Raw genomic sequence first — 8,255 nt, forward strand, 5'->3', positions numbered from 1 at the left:
AGGGACGAGGACAGCCCGCCCCAGGCAGAGGGCCATGACGGCTCGTCCCGGGCCGAGGGCCGAAGACAACCCGTCCCGAGCAAGGCAACACCCCCCATGGGTTGGCTGGTACACTCGCACTAATCTGGTACCCTCACCTGACTGAGGAGTGTGTGGCCAGGGACAGCATCTCCAATTCCAGCACCACCACTTTTACCTCCCCCATAAGTGGTCATACTATAATTTGAAGTAGGTGTCACTTCCCTCCCCCTCTATAAATGGCAAAGGGAACCTGAAAATTGTGAACAGGCTCCCCCCAGGTCTAAACATCTTTTGGCAGAAGCATTCAACAGATCAAAATATGTGGTACATTTAGGATGTTGGTCCTCTTGGACATGCTGCCACTGTAAGTGTCATCAAGTACTTGAATGGGACCTTCTAAAGATGAAGTCCTTGGGTACATCAAAACCTTTTCCCAGTAGGGTTAAAAGAAAACATACTGACTGGGGTTGGGGGTGGGGGAACCCAACAAAACCAACCATTCAGACAATAGCCTCTCAGACAACGGTCTCATGATGAGAGTTTACAGAATACTACAGGGCCTCCACAAGAAAAGTCGGCTAACTCAGTCACAAAATGGACAAAAGATATGGACAGACCTTTCACAGAAAGAAGACATTTGGATGGCCAACAAACACGTGAAACAATGCTCAAAATCACTTGTATTAAGAAAGATGCATATCAAAGCCACAATAAGATAGAACTTCATCCCAACTGCAATGACAAAGTTTAACAGGACAAGAAGCAATACATGTTGGAGGGGATGTGGAGAGATTGAAATTCTTATACACCGTGGGTGGGATTATAAAATGATACAGCCACCTCAGAAGACAGTTTGACATTTAATAAAAAAGCTGAAAATAGAAATTCCATATGGCCCAGCTATTCTACTGTGGTAATATACCCCAAGGAAAATAGAAATGAAACACAAATGCAGGTTTGTACATCAATGTTCATAACAGCATTCACAATCGCAAGGACATGAGAACTGCCCAAATGTCCATTAACATAAAACTGGACTGAGAAATTGTAGCAAATTCACCTAATGGGATACTATGCAGCACTCAGGAGCAAAGATATCAAACATGAGAGAGGCTAGAGAGCATTATGTTGAGTGAACTAACTCAATCACATAAGAACAAAAATACTCATAAGACCATGAATGTAAAAACCGAGGATAACCAATAGGATGTATATAAAAGTCCAAAGAGGGAAGGAGAGGGGGCAAAGGTTTGAGGGTGGGGAGAGAGGAAGACCATAGGGTTTCAGAGTTTGACGGGTGGAGGGAGGGCGCAAAGGAATTAAGAAAGATCCAGGGGGGATCTGAAAATACACAGTAATAGTGGACATAGATCCTGGTGACTAATTTTATAAGACATAATATGTGGGAAGGATGATAAGAAAGACAATGAGAATAGGGGTGGAACCCTCAAAACCACCCACCCCCTCAAAAAAAAGAAAAATAAAAAAATAAAAAGAAACCCAATGCCAAAAAACAACCAAAAAGTGATAACCAAACCCCCGCCCCCCCAAAAAAAGGAGCCAATGATAATGAAGCTACACTGAACACATTGACAAAAAATAAGATCCCAGGAAACTATGGGTTACCAATAGACATATTTCAACTAACAGGTGCAGCCTAGGACATCCTCAACAATATATGCCAGGGAATTTGGAGGACAGCTATCTGGTTGATTGACTGGAAGAAAATCATATTTGCTCCACTCCTAAGAAAAGAGATCCAATAGAATGTGGAAAGTACCAAATAATAGCGTTAGTATCACATGCAAGCAAAATAGTACTGAAGACCATTCAAAAAAGAGTAGAACAGCACACAGACAGAGAGATCTGCCAGATGTTTAAGCTGGATTTAGAAGAGTCTATAGCTGATGCCTGATGGATCAGGGTTAACAATAAAGATTAAAGGAAGAGTTTGTGTACTGTTTACTTGGCAAAGACATTTGGCTGTGGGATCATAACAAACAACAGCTAATAATGAGAAGAATGGAAATTCCAAAGCACTCTGTTGTGCTCATGTGAAATCTTTATTTAGACCAAGAAACTTTTGTGCAAATACAGTAAGGGAACACCACGTATTTTAAAATTTAAAAAAGTGTGTGTCAGGGTTGTATCCTATCCTCTCTCCTTACTTATTCAATCAGTATATCGAGCAAATAATTCAAGAATTTGTATTCTGTGATAAAGAAAGTGACATCAGGATCACAGGAAGACTCAGGAATTACCTATGTTATGTAGATGACACAAACATGCTTGCTGAAAGTGAAGAGGACTTGAAGAACTAGCTACAGAAGATCAAAGAATACAGCCTTTACTATGGATTGCACCTCAAAGTCTAGAAAACAAAAATTCTTACCACTGGACTGATAGGTGACATTATGAGAGATGGAGAAAAGATTGACATTGTCAACAACTTCTTACTTGGATCAAACCCTTACAATCAAACCCTTGGTACTGGCGGACAGGAAATCAGAAGATGTATTGCACTGATAAAGTCAGCCGTCAGGGACCTTTCTATGTTACTGAGAAGGAATGATGTCAGTTTGAGGACTACAATATGTCTGATTCAGTACATGGTCTTTCCAATCATTTGATATGGATCTGAGAGCTGGAAAATGGATAAGCATGACAAGAACAATTGACGCCTTTGAGCTGTGGTGTTGGGGAAGCTGAACATCCATGGACTGCCAAAAGAACAGATACATCTTGGAGAAAGGGCAGCCAGAGTACTCCTTAGAGGCAAAGATGATGAAGCTTCTTCTCACATACTTTGGGCATATTGCCAGGAGAGGTTATTTGTTGGAGAGAAGTAGTAGGCTTGGGAAGTTGGAGGATAGGTAAAAGATTTGAATGAGATTTTAATGAGATGAATGGACACAGTACTCCAGCAATTGGCTTAAAAATGTCAGAATTGGTGAAGATGGCAGAGGATAGAGCAGGGTTCAAAGACTTGGCTTTCATAGGTCCATCATGGATCCTAGTGGACTTGAAGGCACACAACAACAACAACAACAGTGTAACAGAACACGAACTTTCTCTCAAGAGTTAGCCGGAGCACTAAGAAGAAACAAATCAGATTTCACAGGTTACGACCTTCTTGAAAGGTGAACAGAACTTAACCAGGTTGAGTGTGTGTTGAAATAGCAGGGAAGAAGATAGGGAAGTAGAAAGGTTGTCAATGGTCAGAGGAAGTGTTGCATACATAGAAGAAAGAGAAACTATTGAGGGGGAAGTATAATAAAAGCATTATTGGTTGTGGAGTTCTTTGGAGTGAGCAAAAAATGGAGAGTGGAGAAGGAAATCAATCATTTTGGAGTGATAAACCATGGACTGCCAAAAGAACTAACAGGTCTGTCCTGGATTGAGTGAAACCAAGCTACTCACTCACTGCGGGTAAAAAGTTTGAAGCTCCATCTCACATACTTTGAGTGTGTTGCCAGAAGGGACTAGTCCATGGAGAAGGACATCATTCTTGGAAAGATGGAGGGACAACACAGGAGAGAGAAACTGGATTAGATGGATTGACACAGTGATGGGTAATGAGGCTAAGCATATTGGAGACAGTGAAAATGGCTCAAGATACAGCAGGGTTTAGAGCTATTATTGTATATAGTATCATTATGAGTCTCAGACAACTCAATAGTGCATACTAACAACCACAATATAGATTAAAATGGTCAAACTTTGGATCATAATAAGGATGTTTGTTGTTAGTTGCTTATTGAGTCAACTCCTATGTACAACAGACTGTTACACCTCTCTCATAATCTCCTATGTACTTTAGCCCATTGTTGAAGTGACCGTGCCAGTCATTCTTGTTGAAAGTCTTTCTCTTCTTTGCTGCCTTTACTTTTTGTGCCAATCATTCTTGTTGAAAGTCTTTCTCTTCTTTGCTGACTTTACTTTTCCAGGCATAATTTCCTTTTATAAGAACCGATTCCTCTTGTTAACATTCACACAGTATGTGAAAAATAATTTCAGTATCTTTGCCTAGAACGTGTACCCTGATTACACTTTCCGCAGTAAAGATCTGTTTGTTCTTTAGGGAGTCTGTTATTATAGTCAATACTCTTCACCAACACCACAATCCAAAAGCATCAATTCTTGTTATTCATTGTTTTCCTTATCCATTGGTCAACTTTCATATGAACATGAAACAATTAAAAATACCACAGCTACTCAGGCCAAGAGTTGAAAAAAAAGATACCACAGCTTGGGACAGAGACATATTAGTCTTTAAAGTCTCATCTTTGCTTTTTAGCTCATTAAAGTGATCCTTGAGAAGAGATTCTCCCAAGGCAATACATCTTTTGACTTCTTGACTGCTGCTTCCAACAGGGTTGATTGTGGATTCAAGTGAGCTTAGGCAATACAATGGCACTTGGTTTAAATGTTTATCATAACATTTCCGCCCTGTTCTCTGTATTAGCATTTTGTTACTTTTACTACACTGCATTTCTTGAGGGCAAGAATTGAGTCTGATTTATGTTTGTCTCTCCCAAACTTGATAGACACATTTCTGGAATGAATCAAAAGCTTTGAACAATATCAGACTTACTGACTGTGTATCCCTGTTGATGTTAAAGAAAGAATTTTAAAAAACGAAATGAAAATTCTCTTAAAAGCTTTGGAAAGGAGAATTGGTCTTAGTCTTACCGTGTGTTTTGTTAGGAATTTAGAAAGGTTTGATTCTTCCTTGAGTTCTCGCTGATGCTGTAATTTGAGACATGTGGTATAATCCTTTCAGCTTCGCTCCCTCAATCATAAAATGAATATAATAATACTTAAGTCAGTGGGATATTTCTTTAGATGAAATTAAATATTGAATGTGAAACACCTAGGGTTGTAATGACTAATAACAAGAGGATTTTAATATACTGGTTTCCTTTTCCTTTCTCGTCCTTACACTAACTTCTAGACCTTTCAATAATGTTTTACAAAAGATTTGTTTGAATTGAAATGAAGGCTGCAATAAATACCCAAATGGTGTATTTGTCCAACTATCTCTAGGAATCACTGACTTAGAGGAATGTAAAACAATCATAGAACTCCTTGCTCAAACCTTGAAATATACACAGATGAGTGGTAACAAGAGGTGTACAGTTGTATCAAAATTGTCATTATTGTTGTTGTTATGTGCTGTTGAGTTGTCTGCAACTCATAATGACCCTATGTTCAATAGGTCTGAGGGCTGCTCTGTCACTCATTATGACACACCTACTCCCATTTCCTCAGTCGCTGTATCATACCATCTCATTCAGGGTCTTCCTCTCTTGCACTGTCCCTCCACCCTTCTAAGCATGATGTCCTTCTCCAAAGACCAGTCCCATTGCCAACCTCATATCTTTTCTGGAGAATGCACCGTATGCACTTGAGAAGGAAGTGAAATGAATTTTAGTTGGTCACAGTACCTTAAATGCACCCACAAGGTCAAGTTGGCTAATTGTATAGTTCAGATCTTTGGGATCTTTACTGAGTTTCTTTTGAGTTGACCTATCCTTTGGTGAGATAGATGTGTTGAAAGTTTCCTGCCACTATTTTGGTGCTGTCTATTTCTTTCTTCAATTCTGTTAGGGATCATTTCATATATTTTGCAGGTTTATCATTTGGTCCATAGAAGTTGACTAAGGTTATGTCTTCTCGATCTATTGTGCCTCTAATCATTACATGGTTGTTGTTATGAGTTCCCTGAGACTCATAGTGATCCTGTGTACAATAGCTCTCTGAACCCTGCCCTGTCCAAAGCCAGTTTAACTAACTTCTACACACCTATCCCCATTACCTCAGTTACTGTATCAATCCATCTCATCTGGGATCTTTCTTTTCTGTACCATCCCTCCACCCTTCCATACAGGTTGTCCTTGTCCAAGGACTGGTCCCTCCTGGCAACATGCCCACTGTATGTGAGATGTAGCTTAAAAATCCTTACCTTCAAGGAAAAATTTGGTTTCATGTTCTCTAAGATAGACATCTTTGTTCTTTTGGCAGTCCATGGTATGTTCAATACTCTTTTCCAGCACCACAACTCAAAGGCATTGATTTTTCTTCTGTCATCCTTAGTCATTGTCCAGCTCTCTGATGCATAGCAAATAATTACAAAGGCCATGGCCTGGGTGAAGAGCCAGAAGCAGGAGTCAGGGGCAAGGTTCTTTCCCCGGTACTATTTAAGCAGACTTTTCCCATGGCAATGCGCCTTTTAATTTCCTGGCTGCTGGTGCCAAGACTGTTGACTGTGGAGCCAAGCAAACTAAAGCTGTGTACAATCTCAATCTCTTCACCATTCATCCTGATGCTGCCAGTTGTTCCAGTGGTGAGAATCTTTGTCTTCTTGACATTGAGCCTCAATCCATATTGTAGGCTGCAGTCCTTGACACTCTGCAGCAGGTGCTTCAGGTCCTCTTCAGTTTCAGCATGGGAAAGTCTGCTGTTAGGGACCTCTCCAAAGTACTGAAGAGCAATGGTGTCTCTCTGGAAACTAAGGTGCGTCTGATACAGGCCATGGTCTTCACAATCACTTGTTATGCATCAGAGAGTTGGACAATGACCAGGGAGGATAGAAGGAGAATTGATGCCTTTGAGCTGTAGTGTTGGAGAAGAGTATTGAGAATACCATGGACTGCTAGGAAAACAAACAGATTTGTCCTGGAAAGGGTTAAACCTGGTGGCTCCTTGGAGGCAAGGATTCTGAGGCTCCCTCTAACATACTTTGGACATGTTGTGAGGAGAGACTGGTCCTTGGAGAAGGACATCATGCTTGGGAGGGTGGAGGGACAGCTCAGGAGAGGAAGGCCCTCTATGAGATGGATTGATTCAGTGACTGGGATAATTGGGATGGGAGTGTCAGAGACAATGTGATTGGCACAGGACAGAGCAGAGTTTAGGGCTGTTGTACATAGGGTCGCTATGAGTTGCAAGCGGCTCGACGGCACATAACAACAACAACAACAACAACATTTAGGCAGAAATCTTTCCCTGATACCGGTACATGAGATTTGGATTTCTTATGGTTGTTGTTAAATGCAAAACACCTGAGCACTGTTCATAGAGTTTCCGAAGGCAAGCCATTTCAGAAGTCGATATCATTCCTGCTTCCGAGATTATTTTAATCAGGAAGCTCCACCAAACAATGTCCATCATGGGTAACCATCATCGCATTTGACACATCATTATCACAGTGTTTAGCATTACAACAACCATGAATTACCTCTGTACAGCAATGCATACATACACCAGTGCTATACCACTAAAAGCCCTAACTGGTTTTTAAATAGGTCTTATCAAATCTCTCCACTTCCATAGTGAATCAACATAATCACATCCTACCGCTCAAGAAATCCCAGCCAATAGCTTCTGTAGACCAGCTCCTTTAGAGTTACAAACTGGTCTTCAGCTCGATGCTGCCAAAAAAAGGGTCTATAAATAGCAGAGCTTATCCTTTTAAACTCAAGAGACTGGCAGCAGCTTGATAGATCAGTAGCAGTGTGAGGTGTGAGGTGTGAGGTGTTATATAGTGCCCTTCCTTATCTCTTATGGTGGCTTTATCCTGAAGACTGTTTTATCAGAGATTAGTATTGCCACTCCTACTTTTTTCTGGATGCCATTTGCTTGGTATATTTTTTGACAGCCTTTGATTTTGAGTCTGTCTTTCTCTTCATTTCTTAGATATGTCTTTCTAGGCAACCCATTGATGGACTTTGGGTTTGGTTTTTTTAAATTATTGAATTTTATTAATTTTAATGAACATTTACAGAGATTTTGGGTTTTCATTCTTTCATTGTTGCACTATTTTCTCTACCCTCCTCCCCAATTTGTTCTTCTCACCACCCCCGAATGTCTGTTTTAATTGTCCAAATGCCAAAGTGCTTGTGAAAGCCAGTTCTGATTAATCTCCTTTGTCAGTGTGTCCTTTGCCATTCCCTATCACGCCTCTCTGAGAGAGACTTCACCCTGATTCATAAGGAAAAGGGGGTGGCGTATTCTCTTAGGAACTTCCTGCTGAAAAGGGATGTTGTAGGTTTCGGGGTGAAGATCTTCTCTCACTACTCTAAAGGGCCCTTTGGCAGTAGGAAACACTTAGACTATTATACAGATTGATTTTGGAATTTAGATACACCGTTATCAATTGTGCTTAGCCATACATGTTCATATCCTTGAAGATGTATCATGGAAGTGTTGCAGCCTAGAAGACACAAATTTAG

The sequence above is a fragment of the Elephantulus edwardii genome, unplaced genomic scaffold, assembly GCF_000299155.1.
Source record: "Elephantulus edwardii isolate Elephantulus edwardi_28Jun2011 unplaced genomic scaffold, EleEdw1.0 scaffold00035, whole genome shotgun sequence".
NCBI lineage: Eukaryota > Metazoa > Chordata > Mammalia > Macroscelidea > Macroscelididae > Elephantulus > Elephantulus edwardii.